This window comes from Pleurodeles waltl, chromosome 4_2 (genome assembly GCF_031143425.1).
Source record: "Pleurodeles waltl isolate 20211129_DDA chromosome 4_2, aPleWal1.hap1.20221129, whole genome shotgun sequence".
NCBI lineage: Eukaryota > Metazoa > Chordata > Amphibia > Caudata > Salamandridae > Pleurodeles > Pleurodeles waltl.
The window spans coordinates 501,260,047-501,281,742 of NC_090443.1; positions in this window are offsets into that span (position 1 = coordinate 501,260,047).

Genomic DNA, 21,696 nt, shown 5'->3' on the forward strand with positions numbered 1-21,696 from the left:
CACTCAGGAGCCCTGTATTGTTGTGGCTTGGCTTTATATAAATGCCTGGCCACTCACCTGAAAGGCAGGTTGTCTGAAGGGGCGATGACTGTTCCCCCGTCCTTCCAGGACACCTCTCAGTACTGCCAACATAATATGGGAGTCCTGGCAAGTGTCCCCAAAAGGGTGGGGGGATTGGATGAATGAGAGAGAGAGAAGAAAGATATTGTCTCTGCCGCCTGTCCAGCCGGGCTCCAGATGCTTTGAGGTGCAGGTAATTGCTGTCAGCGTTAGTTGTTGAGTGTCCAGAGCTATAAGGGATGAGTGATGTGTTGAGGGCACTCTTGTACAATATTTATGCACACAGTCTATTATCTCAGTTAATCACCTGCCACTCAACACGTTCCTCGCACTTCCTCTTCTCTCAATTGGGCTTACAGGAATGCGCCATCATTGCCTGGATCTTCTCTCTGTCTCACACTGCTTAGAGTATTTACTCTTGGTGTAGTTGTTCACACTGAAAACTTATAGCACACGAACACACAACAAAAACTCTTTCCAAAAAGGAATAAACGTACACTGATTTATACAGTCAAGTGAAAACCTGCGTTTTCTGTTTTTGAGAAATCACTAACATCAATTCTAAACAATACTAAAAGAGTTCCTGCAAAATGAGGATCGTTATCATAACAAGCGACACACACATAATTAGCAAGGTCACACACAATTAAGGTTGTTCATCTCAGAACACTCTCTTTGTGTGGTGATGGCTTTTACGATTTTAAAATGAATCAACAAGGCAGGGTACAGATACACAATAAATGTCAAAGCTTTAAGCTTTTCCGTACACTCTCTTGCTTCCTCCACTTAGCTTATGTAAACAGCTGCCAACATGCAGAGGCTGAAGAAGTTGTTTCCTTTCTTGTTGCACAGTAACGATACAGAAGCTTTGAATTCCCAGGAGCAGGCTCTCGATCTCAGCTTCAAGAAGAACCGGAACAAAACCACACGCTGACTAATACCTGTGAGGCTTTTTATAGTTTGTGCAGGAATGAGTCATGAGTGTTGAGTCATGATTAGCACATGGCTCTTGAAACATGAGTCATGAGTGATGAGTCATGATTAGCACATGGCTCTTGAAAACACAAGTGCTGCCTAACAATCACATAAGGCATCTGTACAGCAACTTGCAGGTAGTCAGGTGCTTTTAATTAACCCCGTAGGTGCTCCAAAGAACCTTGTGGAGGTTGAGTAAACAAGCCTTGATAAAATCAAGCAACACTGTGTAAACAAACCTTGGTAAAAACATGGTGTACATATTTTTCAATCTACAAAGGCAACAAACTTTGGCCAATTAACTGTAAACATTACACCTTAACATAACTACCACAGCTGAACATTTTCAAGCCAACAACCCGGTATAGGGAAATACTAGAGCAGTCACAACCACCTCATTAAATAAACACTTCTCATGCTAAAGAGAAGTGCTTCTATATGTGTGTGTAATTACAAAGGACTCAATCTGATATTGATACATCCCATCAAGTGGCCAAGAATTGTCTCACTTGCTCATCAATCAGAGTTCGCTTGGCACCAATTTTGAGATTCAGAAGAACTGATAAGTCATCATTACTCCTCCAAAGAGTTATCAAACAACTTATGAAAGGATTTCCTAGGGTTTCCTCTCGCATAAGGTGGCCTTCTTTGCCATGTGAGTTAAATATAGTTGATATTGTCTCCTTTTGAGCAAACAGAGCTCTTCTAAAATACATCTAATGGAAAACTGTACTGTTTCTGTGTCTCACATCACCATAGAGCAGCCTTACCCGTCTTCTACGAAGGACAGGGTCAACGTGCGTACCAACCCTAAGTTCATGCCCAAGGTCCCATTGGGATTTGTACTTAAACCTGTCTTTTTTTTTTAGAAACATTTCTTTTAATTAATATTTGACATTTACACTTGAGTACAATCTGACCGAAAGGGATCCTCATTATTATGGTTGTCCGATCTAAGGTTCAGTTTCAGTAATAAATTGACAATAAGTAAAAGAGTAAATCCCATCTACCGCCCTCACATCTCTCACCCTAGCTGGCCAAACGCAGTTATCCACAGTTTGTTTACCAAATGTCACCTTGATGTGAGCAAATTATTGATAATGTGTTGACCTTACCACAAGTTGTTTGCTCCATTTTCCAGAGCAAATACCGGCACTGTGTCCCCAGAGCCGTTGCCCCACTGTGACTCCCGTTGTCCGGGCTGATAACCTAAGGACCCTAAGGTATTTGGGGGCATATTTAGGAGCCCATAGTGCCACTGGAGAGTCACTTTTCATGAAGCTCTGGTGGTGCTAAGCACTGCTCCATATTTACACGGAGGTGTAACATCACTTTTTGTGTCATTACGTCTCCTTGTAAATATGGGCCCCTCCGACACAATTTTCTTCATCAGAGTGGCGTGCAATGGGTTTTTCTCTGGGCGTCCACCGCAACACCAATTGCTTTTGATGCTGCCTCAGAGTTGTTAGTTGTCGTAAACCTGAGGCAGTGCCAAAACCTAACGCCATCCCACGGGTGGTGTTAACATGATAAAACAAGGAGGAATCGTTTTATTCCGCCTCGTTGTTTGCTTTTTCTATATGTGCTGCATTGTGCAGCACACATAGAAAAAGCAATATACCATGTACTATTGTTTACGTGCAGGAAGGGACACCTTCCTGCAAATAAACAATCTATCCTCTCAACATGGTGCAAGGATGCCTGTGTTGGCGCTATAGAGTTTAATTCAGAGCCAGCACAGGGGGAAACACAGGAGTGCGCCTTATTCCTCTAAATATGGAGCACCCTTGTGTTTCTAAAGTGGTGCAGCACGGCGCTGCAATTTGTGGCGCCACAGCACGCTGCGCCTCTTTAGCATAAATCTGGGCCTTAGTGCATAAAAGTTCCTTGAATTCAGTTGAAGTAAACAATAGGCAGAATCCCCATCGAGTTATGATCGAGCAATCATGCTGTCTTCCTTGAAGTCAAAAGAGACTGCTTTGCCGCCATCAATTAGGCTGAGAGAGTAGGTGAGACGGTCTGATACCCCAATACTATATACATGGGAAATCCCGATAGCTTGGTTTAAAAAATGAAGTCAGTGTCATCTAATACCTCCGCCCTAAATGTTGTGAGCTTTCAGCTGTGCCAAAGAAGGTCAAGAAACATGCCTGATCCATCACAATGCCGCCATGCACGGAGCCTCTGGTGTTTAATTACAATATAGGTATATTTTAATTAGTGTTTCTCTGATGGAGGTGCTAGTGTAGGTGACTGTTACCCTCTGATAGACGGAGGACCATTCTGTTGAGATGGGGCTTCGTCCCACCTCCCTCTCCCATCTCTATGTATAAAACATTTTTTTTAAAGAATGCAAGATAAAAATATTATGAAACAGATCATACATAACCATTCACTGCATTTTAGGGAGTAGATCTACAGAGCTGACAAAGCCGGTACCCTTATATCTCTTCTGATCCTTAGAGATTGCCGAACATAGCTAATTACTGTGTAACATATTAGTTCTGAGTCGAGAGGCTGTAAAAATTGGAGGCTCGGCCTGACATATCTAAGTTTATTTGTGCGCAGAATGGAGTGTAAAAATTGAATTCTGGGAGTAATATAAAATCCTCAGAAAAACATAAAATTAATGAGATATTGCTAGCTAATATTGTCACAGGGACAGCATGGCAAAGAAGAGAATCCAGGGCCCGGTTGTAGGAACATTACCAGGATATGGACTGCACAACCTTAAACAGGTTACTTAGAATCTATGTTCAGGGTTTGGGTCCAAACTAGATAAGGTTCAGTCCGTTCAGTAAATGTAATCTTTATATAAGGTCAGACAGTGCCCAGCGCCTGGATCTTGCTATTTCTTGTCTATGATCTGTGGTTTTGAAAAAGGGATTTAACCAAGGCCTGCAAATTATTATCTATTTCATTAGGTTAATAAAATTTATTGGGGACACCAAGTTCTGTAAATGTTCTTCTGATGTAGGCTAGCCAGGGGATATGAGCCCAATTATCTAATTGGCACAGTCTACAAGAACCTGACATGAGAATTTAGTATGGGAAGAGTGCCAGATTATCAACCATAATAAAAGTGGTGCAATTTTAATCATATCATCTATATAAGGAAGACCTGCGTCAGTATGGGTTTTGATGTGTGCAGTACTCTTTGGAACTGTGAACAGTCTTTGAAGGAATTTTTTTCAATGGTTTTTAGGCATCCTGATTCCACATAAACCCAAACACCAGCCCCATATGTGCCCAAAGAAAGGCATTTTGCATTATAAAATGAAATTAATTCTTTAATAGGCTTTTGGCCAGTTTCCTAGCTAATTTAAAAATATTATCCACTGCCCCTCCCATTTTGAGAGCACTCTGAGACAGAAGCTTATCCCATTTGAAATTAACATCCTTCAAGATCCCAAAGTAATTAAACTTCGGAACCTTACTAATAGGAGTCTTGTCAATAGTGAACCTGCGAGAGCATGTATTTCTAGGCCCATAAGTCATGATGTGTGATTTCAGATGATTGGCTTTTCAGATTCAAACCCCCATACAGTTGTTAAGAGAATCTAATAGTAGCTGTAGCCCGTTTGCAGTGTGAGAAATAAGCACTGCGTCATCTGCATAGAGAAGGGCAGTCACCAGTTGATCCCTTATCATAGACAGGTCCCTCCCTCTGGCCTGCAGCACTTGATTGAGAGAGTTATTATAAAAGAGGAATACAAATGGGGCAAATATGCATCCCTGTCTCTCTCCCTTTTCGATCTTAAAAGGCGGTGTACATTCTCCATCCAGGCCATACCGAACTTGAGCAGAAGTGTCCCAGTGGAGGGGTTTAAGAAGTTCTGTCAAAGAGGCTTTTACCCTTGTCTTGCTCATTAAGGGGCATATTTCCACTTGCTTTGCGCTGATATAGCGTAATTTATTTTGACGCTAATTCAGCGCAAACCAAACGCTAGACCTGTCTAGGGTTAACATTTTGATGTTAACGTCATTTTTCGGATGTGTTAAACCTCCTTGCATTAATGAGATGCAAGGTAAGCGTTCCCATCCCAAAAAAATGACTCAAACACCCTAGCGCTGTATTTAACCACCTAGCCAAAAATGACGCACAGGTGGGAGGCGGACAGAAAAAATGACATTATCTCAGATTTGCGCCAAAATGTAACGCCTGGGTCAGGGCAGGCATTAAAATTAGGCAAACACACCCACAGGAGAAGATGGAGGTGATACTGTTACAGCTTGCTAGATGGCACAGAGGACAGGAACAACTCCTGCACAAACAAAGGCAACGCAGAAGGCAGGAGAGAGTCTTCAGAACCAGGACAACCCTCCTTGGCCATAGGGACCTGGACATTATTAGGACCTACAGACTCCCCCGGCAAGCCATACTACACCTGCGGCACCACATTGAACCACAAATTTCAGCCAGCCTGGAGACCCCACACAACATACCACCTATGACAAAGCTGCTTGCTGTCGTGCACATGCTGGGAAGTGACTCATTCCAAACAATGGGTGCCCTGGTTGCCACAGTCTCACAGCTGTTGTTCTCTTTGTTCCAGCCAAAGGTGTTAGACGCCATCATCTCCCTGACACCCTGCCACATCAGCTTCTCCAACACCCAACAAAAGCAGCAGGAGAACAAACAAGGGTTCTATCAAATCCATGGCTTTCCACATGTGCTAGGTGCAATTGACTGAACCCATGTCTGGCTCGTACCACCTGCAGCAACAGAGCACTTATACCAGAATCGCAAGCACACGCATTCCATTAATGTACAGGGCATAGTTGACCACCGCATAATATTCATAAACATTTTTGCCAAGTATCCTGGCAGTGTCCGTGACACCTTCATATTCCGGCACAGCAGGATCAAATCAAATCATTAACATTTATAAAGCGCGCTACTCACCCGTGCGGGTCTCAAGGCGCTAGGGGGAAGGGGTTACTGCTGCTCGAAGAGCCAGGTCTTGAGGAGTCTCCGGAATACGGAGTGGTCCTGGGTGGTCCTGAGGAGGGTGTTCCAAGTCTTGGCCGCCAGGTAGGAGAAGGACCTCCCACCCGCTGTGGAGCGGCGGATGCGGGGGACGGCGGCGAGAGCGAGCCTGGTGGAGCGGAGAACATGGGTGAGGGCGTAGAAGCTGAGGCGGCGGTTGAGGTATTCTGGTCCCTTGTTGTGGAGGGCTTTGTGTGCGTGGGTGAGAAATCGGAAGGTGATCCTTTTGCTGACGGGAAGCCAATGCAGGTGTCTCAGGTGGGCGGAGAGGTGGCTGTTGCGGGGTATGTCGAGGATGAGGCGGGCGGAGGCATTTTGAATTCGTTGCAGAAGTTTCTGGAGTTTTGCGGTGGTCCCAGCATAAAGGGTTTTGCCGTAGTCCAGGCGGCTAGTGACGAGGGCGTGGGTCATGGTCTTCCTGGTGTCGGCGGGGATCCAGCGGAAGATCTTACGGAGCATGCTGAGGGTGAGGAAGCAGGAGGAGGACACGGCGTTGACTTGTTTGGTCATGGTGAGAAGAGGGTCCAAGATGAAGCCGAGGTTGCGTGCGTGGTCTGAGGGGGTCGGTGCGGTGCCAAGGGCCGTGGGCCACCAGGAGTCGTCCCAGGCAGACGGGGTGTTACCGAGGATGAGGACTTCCGTTTTGTCTGAGTTCAGTTTCAGACGGCTGAGTCTCATCCAATCTGCGACGTCATTCATACCATTCTGCAGGTTGGTCTTTGCGCTGGTGGGGTCCTTGGTGAGGGAGAGTATAAGTTGAGTGTCGTCGGCGCAGGAGGTGATGATGATGCTGTGCTTGCGTACGATGTCGGCGAGGGGGCTCATGTAGACATTGAAGAGTGTCGGGCTGAGCGAGGAGCCTTGAGGGACGCCGCAGATGATCTCGGTGGGATCTGAGCGAAAAGGTGGGAGGTAGACTCCTTGAGAGCGGTTGGAGAGGAAGGAGGCGATCCAGTCCAGGGCCTGGCCTTGGATCCCGGTGGAGCGGAGGCGGGTTATTAGGGTGCGGTGACAGACGGTGTCGAAGGCAGCCGAGAGGTCGAGGAGGATGAGGGCGACTGTTTCACCGTTGTCCATCAGGGTTCTGATGTCGTCTGTGACTGAGATGAGGGCGGTTTCAGTGCTGTGGTTGGCTCGGAATCCGGATTGAGAGGGGTCGAGAAGGTTGTTGTCTTCAAGGAAGTTGGTAAGCTGCTTGTTGACGGTCTTCTCTATGACTTTGGCAGGGAAGGGGAGGAGCGAGATGGGGCGGAAGTTCTTCAGGTCGCTTGGGTCAGCCGTAGGTTTCTTCAGTAGGGCGTTGACTTCAGCGTGTTTCCAGCTTTCGGGGAAGGTAGCAGACGAAAAAGAGGAGTTGATGATGGTCTGGAGGTGCGGGGCGATGATGTCGTCGGCTTTATTGAAGATGAAGTGTGGGCAGGGGTCCGAGGGGGGACCGGAGTGGATTGAGTTCATGGTGGTTTTGGTTTCACTGTGTAATTCTGCTCTGCAGAGAGTAGTTTTTAGCCAATAAGCCACTAGGTGAAAACAGCCTGTATCAGAGTCACGTTGAGAAAGGACACCTCCCACTGCTATCTGGAAGGCATCTGCTTCCTTGAAAAAGGGGTGTGAGGGATCAGGAGGATGAAGAATTGGCGCTTGAGTAAAGGCCTCCTTGAGATGTTGAAAAGCGTCTTCTGCTTTCTGGTCCCAGTGAAAGGTCACAACTTTTTGCAGTAAGCAGGTAATTGGGGACACTACTGTGGAAAACTGGGATATGAACCGCCAATAAAAGTTGCCGAACCCCGGGAACTGTTGAATCGCTTTCACAGACTTTGGGCTCTCCCAGTTTAGGATGGCTTGCACCTTAGATTTATCCATGGAAATACCTTCTGGTGCAATGATGTAACCAAGGAAATCGATTTTCTGAGCATGGAAAACACACTTTTCCAGTTTAGCTAACAGCTGGTGTTCTCATAACCACTGCAGTACAGCTCTTACAAGTTCAACATGTTCTTCAGTAGAAGCAGAATAAATAAGAATGTTGTCTATATAAACTATAATACAGGCATCAAGGAACTCCTGCAACACCTCATTAAAAAAAATTGAAAACTGCAGGAGCGTTGCAAAGGCCGAAAGGCATCACGCTGTATTCATACAGCCCGAACTTTGTCCGTAAGGCAGTCTTCCACTCGTCGCCTTCACGCACACAAATTGAGTGGTAGGCCCCTCGTAGGTCAAGCCTGGTGTATATAGTTGAATTACGTACTTGATCCAGTAGTACCGGTATCAACGGAAGAGGGTAGCAATGCTTTACCATGGCCTTGTTCACTGTCCGATAGTCAATGCAAGATCGCAGTTCACCATTCTGTTTTGGCATGAAAAACAAAGGCGAGGAAACTGGGGATGTAGAGTGACGTATAAACCCCTTAGCCAACAGATCATCAAGATATTCTAGAAGATATTGAGGACCATATTCATACTTTTTGCACTGCATTTGTGTCACTTTTTGACACCAAAGTGGCGCAAACTAACAAAATACAATTATATATGGGCCTGAGTCTCTAGTTCAGAAAGGGCATAAACCCTACAGCATGGCAAAGTTACCCCTGGAAGTAAGTCTATACGGCAGTCATATGACCAGTGGGGCGGTAACTGAGTAGCTTTCTGCTCACAGAACACGTCATGAAAATCCTGAAAGGGTGCTGGTAGTATCTGTGGATCAATCTTTGTTGGAATTAGTGATTATGCGTAGTGCAAGGTGGTAATCAGAATAGGAGATTCTTGATAACATCAATGCCAACAATGTTTGGAATCCAGGGTTACCTTTCTTGTGACCTAATCAATCTTGGGGTTGTGTAGTTGTGACCACAGAATGCCCAGAATTTCTCCAAAAACGTAATTAAGTCAAATTGAATCTGCTCAGAGTGACCATTAGCGCAAACCATGGTTAATGGATTAGCTTGACAAAATGATAAGACCAGAAGACAATTCTGATCCATCCAGAGCTCGGACTGGTTCTGAGGTTTCTTTTCGCAGCATGGCGATGCCTAAGGTTTTAGCTAAACTGAAGTCAAGGAAATTACCCGTAGCTTCTGAGTCTAGTGAAATAGGAAGAACTTTACAAGCTTGAGGTGAAACGGTCAAAGTCACAATGAGGGTAAGGTGACGAGATCCAGGGGTCATGGTGTTTACTAGTTGGTGTGAGACCATCAGGGAGGAGTAGCCCGACAAAGTGGCCTCTGTTCCCATCATCGCTTCCCACTGCTTTCTTGGGCAAACTGGGTTTACTGGTGCAACTCTTGGCAAAGTGTCCTGCCTTACCACAATAAAGGCACAGAGTCACTCTTCTTCACTCTTTCTCTTCTTTTGACAATGGTCCCTGTACCTCCCCTATTTGCATGGGCTCAGAAGTATTATGAGAAGAGCTCTGGGTGTCTTTTCTTTCTGCTTTTACTACTAGAAGATGTGTGTCACCACTGGACTTTTCACCTTTACGTTCCCCCAAGCTATTGTTTGAGCGAACCTAAATAAGTGAACTCCGAACAGTCGGTGGGAGAATCAAAAATCTGTGCCAAAACATCCTTCAGATTATCCCGAAGGCCACGATAGAACAGAGGAGTTCCTTTCTCCTCAGGCCACTCGGTTTCTGCCACCAAGGGGTTAAAGGATGTAATATAGTTCAACAGACCCTTGTTTCCCTGCCTCAAATTTAGCAACTAGCCTGTACAAATAAATGTTTATCAAAGAGTTTAAAGATAGCCTCCTCAAAGTGATCACAATTATAAAATAGAGGGTCACTACGCTCAACCAGAGGGACAGACCAAAAGGCAGCATTCCCACCCATCAAGGAAATTACGAAGGCAACTTTAGCAGCATCGTTGGGAAATGCAGCAGGTCGAAACTGGAATTGCAACTGGCACTGGTTCAGGAAAACATTAAACTTAGCGCTGTCACCAAAAAAACACTCAGGGGGCTAGAGGAACTAGTGTAGTTGTGGTTACTGAAAGCTGCACTGGCTGAGGAGTTGCAGAAGCAGCAGAACCAGTGTGATTGGTTGAACCACTTGTAAAAAACTCAAAATGAGGTGGCTGCATAATTGGGCCTTTTATTCTACCCTTGGCGTTATCCCACGTAGTATCCTGAGGCATGTATCTTTGTATTTCATGTTGCAAGGACTGGTTTTCCTGCCGAAGGAAAGCTACTTCATGTTGTAAACAAGCTAAGGCCCTTATGACCTCTTGTAGGGAAGAAGTGTCCTCAGAAGATTGTAGGGCTTGGGAAAGACCCTCAAAAGGAACCCCCAGGGAATCCATCACTCAGGAGCCCTGTATTGTTGTGGCTTGGCTTTATATAAATGCCTGGCCACTCACCTGAAAGGCAGGTTGTCTGAAGGGGCGATGACTGTTCCCCCGTCCTTCCAGGACACCTCTCAGTACTGCCAACATAATATGGGAGTCCTGGCAAGTGTCCCCAAAAGGGTGGGGGGATTGGATGAATGAGAGAGAGAGAAGAAAGATATTGGTGGTCATTCTGACCCTGGCGGTCTTTGACCGCCAGGGCGGAGGACCGCGGGAGCACCGCCGACAGGCCGGCGGTGCTCCAATGGGGATTCCGACCGCGGCGGTAAAGCCGCGGTCGGACCGGCACCACTGGCGGGGTCCCGCCAGTGTACCGCCGCCCCACTGAATCCTCCGTGGCGGCGCAGCTTGCTGCACCGCCGCGGGGATTCCGACCCCCCCTACCGCCATCCAGATCCCGGCGGTCGGACCGCCGGGATCAGGATGGCGGTAGGGGGTGTTGCGGGGCCCCTGGGGGCCCCTGCAGTGCCCATGCCACTGGCATGGGCATTGCAGGGGCCCCCGTAAGAGGGCCCCTACATGTATTTCACTGTCTGCTGCTCAGACAGTGAAATACGCGACGGGTGCAACTGCACCCGTCGCACAGCTTCCACTCCGCCGGCTCGATTCCGAGCCGGCTTCATCGTGGAAGCCTCTTTCCCGCTGGGCTGGCGGGCGGTCTGAAGGCGACCGCCCGCCAGCCCAGCGGGAAAGTCAGAATTACCGCCGCGTCTTTCGACCGCGGAAGGGTAATCTGACGGCGGGACTTTGGCGGGCGGCCTCCGCCGCCCGCCAAGGTCAGAATGAGGGCCATTGTCTCTGCCGCCTGTCCAGCCGGGCTCCAGATGCTTTGAGGTGCAGGTAATTGCTGTCAGCGTTAGTTGTTGAGTGTCCAGAGCTATAAGGGATGAGTGATGTGTTGAGGGCACTCTTGTACAATATTTATGCACACAGTCTATTATCTCAGTTAATCACCTGCCACTCAACACGTTCCTCGCACTTCCTCTTCTCTCAATTGGGCTTACAGGAATGCGCCATCATTGCCTGGATCTTCTCTCTGTCTCACACTGCTTAGAGTATTTACTCTTGGTGTAGTTGTTCACACTGAAAACTTATAGCACACGAACACACAACAAAAACTCTTTCCAAAAAGGAATAAACGTACACTGATTTATACAGTCAAGTGAAAACCTGCGTTTTCTGTTTTTGAGAAATCACTAACATCAATTCTAAACAATACTAAAAGAGTTCCTGCAAAATGAGGATCGTTGTCATAACAAGCGACACACACATAATTAGCAAGGTCACACACAATTAAGGTTGTTCATCTCAGAACACTCTCTTTGTGTGGTGATGGCTTTTACGATTTTAAAATGAATCAACAAGGTAGGGTACAGATACACAATAAATGTCAAAGCTTTAAGCTTTTCCGTACACTCTCTTGCTTCCTCCACTTAGCTTATGTACACAGCTGCCAACATGCAGAGGCTGAAGAAGTTGTTTCCTTTCTTGTTGCACAGTAACGATACAGAAGCTTTGAATTCCCAGGAGCATGCTCTCGGACTCAGCTTCAAGAAGAACCGGAACAAAACCACACGCTGACTAATACCTGTGAGGCTTTTTATAGTTTGTGCAGGAATGAGTCATGAGTGTTGAGTCATGATTAGCACATGGCTCTTGAAACATGAGTCATGAGTGATGAGTCATGATTAGCACATGGCTCTTGAAAACACGAGTGCTGCCTAACAATCACATAAGGCATCTGTACAGCAACTTGCAGTAAGTCAGGTGCTTCTAATTAACCCCGTAGGTGCTCCAAAGAACCTTGTGGAGGTTGAGTAAACAAGCCTTGATAAAATTAAGCAACACTGTGTAAACAAACCTTGGTAAAAACATGGTGGACATATTTTTCAATCTACAAAGGCAACAAACTTTGGCCAATTAACTGTAAACATTACACCTTAACATAACTACCACAGCTGAACATGATCAAGCCAACAACCCGGTATAGGGAGATACTAGAGCAGTCACAACCACCTCATTAAATAAACACTTCTCATGCTAAAGAGAAGTGCTTCTATATGTGTGTGTAAGTACAAAGGACTCAATCTGATATTGATACATCCCATCAAGTGGCCAAGAATTGTCTCACTTGCTCATCAATCAGAGTTCGCTTGGCACCAATTTTGAGATTTAGAAGAACTGATAAGTCATCATTACTCCTCCAAAGAGTTATCAAACAAATTATGAGAGGGTTTCCTAGGGTTTCCTCTCGCATAAGGTGCCCTTCTTTGCCATGTGAGTTAAATATAGTTGATATTGTCTCCTTTTGAGCAAACAGAGCTCTTCTAAAATACATCTAATGGAAAACTGTACTATTTCTGTGTCTCACATCACCATAGAGCAGCCTTACCCGTCTTCTACGAAGGACAGGGTCAACGTGCGTACCAACCCTAAGTTCATGCCCAAGGTCCCATTGCGATTTATACTTAAACCTGTCTTTTTTTTTTAGAAACATTTCTTTTAATTAATATTTGACATTTACACTTGAGTACAATCTGACCAAAAGGGATCCTCATTATTATGGTTGTCCGATCTAAGGTTCAGTTTCAGTAATAAATTGACAATAAGTAAAAGAGCAAATCCCATCTACCGCCCTCACATCTCTCACCCTCGCTGGCCAAACGCAGTTATCCACAGTTTGTTTACCAAATGTCACCTTGATGTGAGCAAATTATTGATAATGTGTTGACCTTACCACTAGTTGTTTGCTCCATTTTCCAGAGCAAATACCGGCACTGTGTCCCCAGAGCCGTTGGCCCAGTGTGACTCCCGTTGTCCGGGCAGATAACCTAAGGACCCCAAGGTATTTGGGGGCATATTTAGGAGCCCATAGTGCCACTGGAGAGTCACTTTTCATGAAGCTCTGGTGGTGCTAAGCACTGCTCCATATTTACACGGAGGTGTAACATCACTTTTTGTGTCATTACGTCTCCTTGTAAATATGGGCCCCTCCGACACAATTTTCTGCATCAGAGTGGCGTGCAATGGGTTTTTCTCTGGGTGTCCACCACAACACCAATTGCTTTTGATGCTGCCTCAGAGTTGTTAGTTGTCGTAAACCTGAGGCAGTGCCAAAACCTAACGCCATCCCACGGGTGGTGTTAACATGATAAAACAAGGAGGAATCGTTTTATTCCGCCTCGTTGTTTGCTTTTTCTATATGTGCTGCATTGTGCAGCACACATAGAAAAAGCAATATACCATGTACTATTGTTTACGTGCAGGAAGGGACACCTTCCTGCAAATAAACAATCTATCCTCTCAACATGGTGCAAGGATGCCTGTGTTGGCGCTATAGAGTTTAATTCAGAGCCAGCGCAGGGGGAAACACAGGAGTGCGCCTTATTCCTCTAAATATGGAGCACCCTTGTGTTTCTAAAGTGGTGCAGCACGGCGCTGCAATTTGTGGCGCCACAGCACGCTGCGCCTCTTTAGCATAAATCTGGGCCTTAGTGCATAAAAGTTCCTTGAATTCAGTTGAAATAAATAATAGGCAGAATCCCCATCGAGTTATGATCGAGCAATCATGCTGTCTTCCTTGAAGTCAAAAGAGACTGCTTTGCCGCCATCAATTAGGCTGAGAGAGTAGGTGAGACGGTCTGATACCCCAATACTATATACATGGGAAATCCCGATAGCTTGGTTTAAAAAATGAAGTCAGTGTCATCTAATACCTCCGCCCTAAATGTTGTGACTTTTCAGCGGTGCCAAAGAAGGTCAAGAAACATGCCTGATCCATCACAATGCCGCCATGCACGGAGCCTCTGGTGTTTAATTCCAATATAGGTATATTTTAATTAGTGTTTCTCTGATGGAGGTGCTAGTGTAGGTGACTGTTGCCCTCTGATAGACGGAGGACCATTCTGTTGAGATGAGGCTTCGTCCCACCTCCCTCTCCCATCTCTATGTATAAAACATTTTTTTTAAAGAATGCAAGATAAAAATATTATGAAACAGATCATACATAACCATTCACTGCATTTTAGGGAGTAGATCTACAGAGCTGACAAAGCCGGTACCCTTATATCTCTTCTGATCCTTAGAGATTGCCGAACATAGCTAATTACTGTGTAACATATTAGTTCTGAGTCGAGAGGCTGTAAAAATTGGAGGCTCGGCCTGACATATCTAAGTTTATTTGTGCGCAAAATGGAGTGTAAAAATTGAATTCTGGGACTAATATAAAATCCTCAGAAAAACATAAAATTAATGAGATATTGCTAGCTAATATTGTCACAGGGACAGCATGGCAAAGAAGAGAATCCAGGGCCCGGTTGTAGGAACACTACCAGGATATGGACTGCACAACCTTAAACAGGTTACTTAGAATCTATGTTCAGGGTTTGGGTCCAAACTAGATAAGGTTCAGTCCGTTCAGTAAATGTAATCTCTATATAAGGTCAGACAGTGCCCAGCGCCTGGATCTTGCTATTTCTTGTCTATGATCTGTGGTTTTGAAAAAGGGATTTAACCAAGGCCTATAAATTATTATCTATTTCATTAGGTTAATAAAATTAATTGGGGACACCAAGTTCTGTAAATGTTCTTCTGATGTAGGCTAGCCAGTGGATATGAGCCCAATTATCTAATTTGCACAGTCTACAAGAACCTGACATGAGAATTTAGTATGGGAAGAGTGCCAGATTATCAACCATAATAAAAGTGGTGCAATTTTAATCATATCATCTATATAAGGAAGACCTGCGTCAGTATGGGTTTTGATGTGTGCAGTACTCTTTGGAACTGTGAACAGTCTTTGAAGGAATTTTTTTCAATGGTTTTTAGGCATCCTGATTCCACATAAACCCAAACACCAGCCCCATATGTGCCCAAAGAAAGGCATTTTGCATTAAATAATAAAATTAATTCTTTAATAGGCTTTTGGCCAGTTTCCTAGCTAATTTAAAAATATTATCCACTGCTCCTCCCATTTTGAGAGCACTCTGAGACAGAAGCTTATCCCATTTGAAATTAACATCCTTCAAGATCCCAAAGTAATTAAACTTCGGAACCTTAGTAATAGGAGTCTTGTCAATAGTGAACCTGCGACAGCATGTATTTCTAGGCCCATAAGTCATGATGTGTGATTTCAGATGATTGGCCTTTCAGATTCAAACCCCCATACAGTTGTTAAGAGAATCTAATAGTAGCTGTAGCCCGTTTGCAGTGTGAGAAATAAGCACTGCGTCATCTGCATAGAGAAGGGCAGTCACCAGTTGATCCCTTATCATAGACAGGTCCCTCCCTCTGGCCTGCAGCACTTGATTGAGAGAGTTATTATAAAAGAGGAATACAAATGGGGCAAATATACATCCCTGTCTCTCTCCCTTTTCGATCTTAAAAGGCAGTGTACATTCTCCATCCAGGCCATACCGAACTTGAGCAGAAGTGTCCCAGTGGAGGGGTTTAAGAAGTTCTGTCAAAGAGGCTTTTACCCTTGTCTTGCTCATTAAGGGGCATATTTCTACTTGCTTTGCGCTGATATAGCGTAATTTATTTTGACGCTAATTCAGAGCAAACCAAACGCTAGACCTGTCTAGGGTTAACATTTTGATGTTAACGTCATTTTTCGGATGTGTTAAACCTCCTTGCGTTAATGAGATGCAAGGTAAGCGTTCCCATCCCAAAAAAATGACTCAAACACCCTAGCGCTGTATTTAACCACCTAGCCAAAAATGACGCACGGGTGGGAGGCGGACACAAAAAATGACATTATCTCAGATTTGCGCCAAAATGTAACGCCTAGGTCAGGGCAGGCATTAAAATTAGGCAAACACACCACTACTAAAGGAAAACACACAGAAGCAACATTACAACCCACAGGAGAAGATGGAGGTGATACTGATACAGCTTGCCAGATGGCACAGAGGACAGGAACAACTCCTGCGCACACAAAGGCAACGCAGAAGGCAGGAGAGAGTCTTCAGAACCAGGACAACCCTCCTTGGCCATAGGGACCTGAACATTATTAGGACCTACAGACTCCACCGGCAAGCCATACTACACCTGCGGCACCACATTGAACCACAAATTTCAGCCAGCCTGGAGACCCCACACAACATACCACCTATGACAAAGCTGCTTGCTGTCCTGCACATGCTGGGAAGTGACTCATTCCAAACAATGGGTGCCCTTGTTGCCGCAGTCTCACAGCTGTTGTTCTCTTTGTTCCAGCCAAAGGTGTTAGACGCCATCATCTCCCTGACACCCTGCCACATCAGCTTCTCCAACACCCAACAAAAGCAGCAGGAGAACAAACAAGGGTTCTATCAAATCCATGGCTTTCCACATGTGCTAGGTGCAATTGACTGAACCCATGTCTGGCTCGTACCACCTGCAGCAACAGAGCACTTGTACCAGAATCGCAAGCACACGCATTCCATTAATGTACAGGGCATAGTTGACCACCGCAGAATATTCATAAACATTTTTGCCAAGTATCCTGGCAGTGTCCGTGACACCTTCATATTCCGGCACAGCAGGATCAAATCAAATCAAATCATTAACATTTATAAAGCGCGCTATTCACCCGTGCGGGTCTCAAGGCGCTAGGGGGAAGGGATTACTGCTGCTCGAAGAGCCAGGTCTTGAGGAGTCTCCGGAATACGGAGTGGTCCTGGGTGGTCCTGAGGATGGTGGGGAGGGTGTTCCAAGTCTTGGCCGCCAGGTAGGAGAAGGACCTCCCACCCGCTGTGGAGCGGCGGATGCGGGGGACGGCGCCAAGAGCGAGGCTGGTGGAGCGGAGAAGATGGGTGGGGGCGTAGAAGCTGAGGCGGCGGTTGAGGTATTCTGGTCCCTTGTTGTGGAGGGCTTTGTGTGCGTGGGTGAGAAGTCGGAAGGTGATCCTTTTGCTGACGGGAAGCCAATGCAGGTGTCTCAGGTGGACGGAGATGTGGCTGTTGCGGGGTATGTCGAGGATGAGGCGGGCGGAGGCGTTTTGAATCGTTGCAGACGTTTCTGGAGTTTTGCGGTGGTCCCAGCATAAAGGGTGTTGCCGTAGTCCAGGCGGCTAGTGACGAGGGCGTGGGTCACGGTCTTCCTGGTGTCGGCGGGGATCCAGCGGAAGATCTTACGGAGCATGCTGAGGGTGAGGAAGCAGGAGGAGGACACGACGTTGACTTGTTTGGTCATGGTGAGAAGAGGGTCCAAGATGAAGCCGAGGTTGCGTGCGTGGTCTGAGGGGGTCGGTGCGGTGCCAAGGGCCACCAGGAGTCGTCCCAGGCAGACGGGGTGTTACCGAGGATGAGGACTTCCGTTTTGTCTGAGTTCAGTTTCAGACGGCTGAGTCTCATCCAATCTGCGACGTCCTTCATACCATCCTGCAGGTTGGTCTTTGCGCTGGTGGGGTCCTTGGTGAGGGAGAGTATAAGTTGAGTGTCGTCGGCGTAGGAGGTGATGATGATGCTGTGCTTGCGTACGATGTCGGCGAGGGGGCTCATGTAGACATTGAAGAGTGTCGGGCTGAGCGAGGAGCCTTGAGGGACGCCGCAGATGATCTCGGTGGGGTCTGAGCGAAAAGGTGGAAGGTAGACTCTTTGAGAGCGGTTGGAGAGGAAGAAGGTGATCGAGTCCAGGGCCTGGCCTTGGATCCCGGTGGAGCGGAGGCGGGTTATTAGGGTGCGGTGACAGACGGTGTCGAAGGCAGCCGAGAGGTTGAGGAGGATGAGGGCGACTGTTTCACCGTTGTCCATCAGGGTTCTGATGTCGTCTGTGACTGAGATGAGGGCGGTTTCAGTGCTGTGGTTGGCTCGGAATCCGGATTGAGAGGGGTCGAGAAGGTTGTTGTCTTCAAGGAAGTTGGTAAGCTGCTTGTTGACGGTCTTCTCTATGACTTTGGCAGGGAAGGGGAGGAGCGAGATGGGGCGGAAGTTCTTCAGGTCGCTTGGGTCAGCTGTAGGTTTCTTCAGAAGGGCGTTGACTTCAGCGTGTTTCCAGCTTTCGGGGAAGGTAGCAGACGAAAACGAGGAGTTGATGATGGTCTGGAGGTGCGGGGCGATGATGTCGTCGGCTTTATTGAAGATGAAGTGTGGGCAGGGGTCCGAGGGGGCACCGGAGTGGATTGAGTTCATGGTGGTTTTGGTTTCACTGTGTAATTCTGCTCTGCAGAGAGTAGTTTTTTAGCCAATAAGCCACTAGGTGAAAACAGCCTGTATCAGAGTCACGTTGAGAAAGGACACCTCCCACTGCTATCTGGAAGGCATCTGCTTCCTTGAAAAAGGGGTGTGAGGGATCAGGAGGATGAAGAATTGGCGCTTGAGTAAAGGCCTCCTTGAGATGTTGAAAAGCGTCTTCTGCTTTCTGGTCCCAGTGAAAGGTCACAACTTTCTGCAGTAAGCAGGTAATTGGGGACACTACTGTGGAAAACTGGGATATGAACCGCCAATAAAAGTTGCCGAACCCCAGGAACTGTTGAATCGCTTTCACAGACTTTGGGCTCTCCCAGTTTAGGATGGCTTGCACCTTAGATTTATCCATGGAAATACCTTCTGGTGCAATAATGTAACCAAGGAAATCGATTTTCTGAGCATGGAAAACACACTTTTCTAGTTTAGCTAACAGCTGGTGTTCTCATAACCACTGCAGTACAGCTCTTACAAGTTCAACGTGTTCTTCAGTAGAAGCAGAATAAATAGGAATGTTGTCTATATAAACTATAATACAGGCATCAAGAAACTCCTGCAACACCTCATTAAAAAAAATTGAAAACTGCAGGAGTGTTGCAAAGGCCGAAAGGCATGACGCTGTATTCATACAGCCCGAACTTTGTCCGTAAGGCAGTCTTCCACTCGTCGCCTTCACGCACACAAATTGAGTGGTAGGCCCCTCGTAGGTCAAGCCTGGTGTATATAGTTGAATTGCGTACTTGATCCAGTAGTACCGGTATCAACGGAAGAGGGTAGCAATGCTTTACCATGGCCTTGTTCACTGTGCGATAGTCAATGCAAGATCGCAGTTCACCATTCTGTTTTGGCATGAAAAACAAAGGCTAGGAAACTGGGGATGTAGAGTGACGTATAAACCCCTTAGCCAACAGATCATCAAGATATTCTAGAAGATATTGAGGACCATATTCATACTTTTTTGCACTGCATTTGTGTCACTTTTTGACACCAAAGTGGCGCAAACTCACAAAATACAATTATATATGGGCCTGAGTCTCTAGTTCAGAAAGGGCATAAACCCTACAGCATGGCAAAGTTACCCCTGGAAGTAAGTCTATACGGCAGTCATATGACCTGTGGGGTGGTAACTGAGTAGCTTTCTGCTCACAGAACACGTCATGAAAATCCTGAAAGGGTGCTGGTAGTATCTGTGGCTCAATCTTTGTTGGAATTAGTGATTACGCGTAGTGCAAGGTGGTAATCAGAATAGGAGATTCTTGATAACATCAATGCCAACAATGTTTGGAATCCAGGGTTACCTTTCTTGTGACCTAATCAATCTTGGGGTTGTGTAGTTTTGACCACAGAATGCCCAGAATTTCTCCAAAAACGTAATTAAGTCAAATTGAATCTGCTCAGAGTGACCATTAGCGCAAACCATGGTTAATGGATTAGCTTGACAAAATGATAAGACCAGAAGACAATTCTGATCCATCCAGAGCTCGGACTGGTTCTGAGGTTTCTTTTCGCAGCATGGCGATGCCTAAGGTTTTAGCTAAACTGAAGTCAAGGAAATTACCCGTAGCTTCTGAGTCTAGTGAAATAGGAAGAACTTTACAAGCTTGAGGTGAAACGGTCAAAGTCACAATGAGGGTAAGGTGACGAGATCCAGGGGTCATGGTGTTTACTAATTGGTGCGAGACCATCAGGGAGGAGTAGCCCGACAAAGTGGCCTCTGTTCCCATCATCGCTTCCCAATGCTTTCTTGGGCAAACTGGGTTTACTGGTGCAACTCTTGGCAAAGTGTCCTGCCTTACCACAATAAAGGCACAGAGTCACTCTTCTTCACTCTTTCTCTTCTTTTGACAATGGTCCCTGTAGCTCCCCTATTTGCATGGGCTCAGAAGTATTATGAGAAGAGCTCTGGGTGTCTTTTCTTTCTGCTTTTACTACTAGAAGATGTGTGTCACCACTGGACTTTTCACCTTTACGTTCCCCCAAGCTATTGTTTGAGCGAACCTAAATAAGTGAACTCCGAACAGTCGGTGGGAGAATCAAAAATCTGTGCCAAAACATCCTTCAGATTATCCCGAAGGCCACGATAGAACAGAGGAGTTCTTTTCTCCTCAGGCCACTCGGTTTCTGCCACCAAGGGGTTAAAGGATGTAATATAGTTCAACAGACCCTTGTTTCCCTGCCTCAAATTTAGCAACTAGCCTGTACAAATAAATGTTTATCAAAGAGTTTACAGATAGCCTCCTCAAAGTGATCACAATTATACAATAGAGGGTCACTACGCTCAACCAAAGGGACAGACTAAAAGGCAGCATTCCCACCCATCAAGGAAATTACGAAGGCAACTTTAGCAGCATCGTTGGGAAATGCAGCAGGTCGAAACTGAAATTGCAACTGGCACTGGTTCAGGAAAACATTAAACTTAGCGCTGTCACCAAAAAAACACTCAGGGGGCTAGAGGAACTAGTGTAGTTGTGGTTACTGAAAGCTGCACTGGCTGAGGAGTTGCAGAACCAGCAGAACCAGTGTGATTGGTTGAACCACTTGTAAAAAACTCAAAATGAGGTGGCTGCATAATTGGGCCTTTTATTCTACCCTTGGCGTTATCCCACGTAGTATCCTGAGGCATGTATCTTTGTATTTCATGTTGCAAGGACTGGTTTTCCTGCCGAAGGAAAGCTACTTCATGTTGTAAACAAGCTAAGGCCCTTATGACCTCTTGTAGGGAAGAAGTGTCCTCAGAAGATTGTAGGGCTTGGGAAAGACCCTCAAAAGGAACCCCCAGGGAATCCATCACTCAGGAGCCCTGTATTGTTGTGGCTTGGCTTTATATCAATGCCTGGCCACTCACCTGAAAGGCAGGTTGTCTGAAGGGGCGATGACTGTTCCCCCGTCCTTCCAGGACACCTCTCAGTACTGCCAACATAATATGGGAGTCCTGGCAAGTGTCCCCAAAAGGGTGGGGGCATTGGATGAATGAGAGAGAGAGAAGAAAGATATTGTCTCTGCCGCCTGTCCAGCCTGGCTCCAGATGCTTTGAGGTGCAGGTAATTGCTGTCAGCGTTAGTTGTTGAGTGTCCAGAGCTATAAGGGATGAGTGATGTGTTGAGGGCACTCTTGTACAATATTTATGCACACAGTCTATTATCTCAGTTAATCACCTGCCACTCAA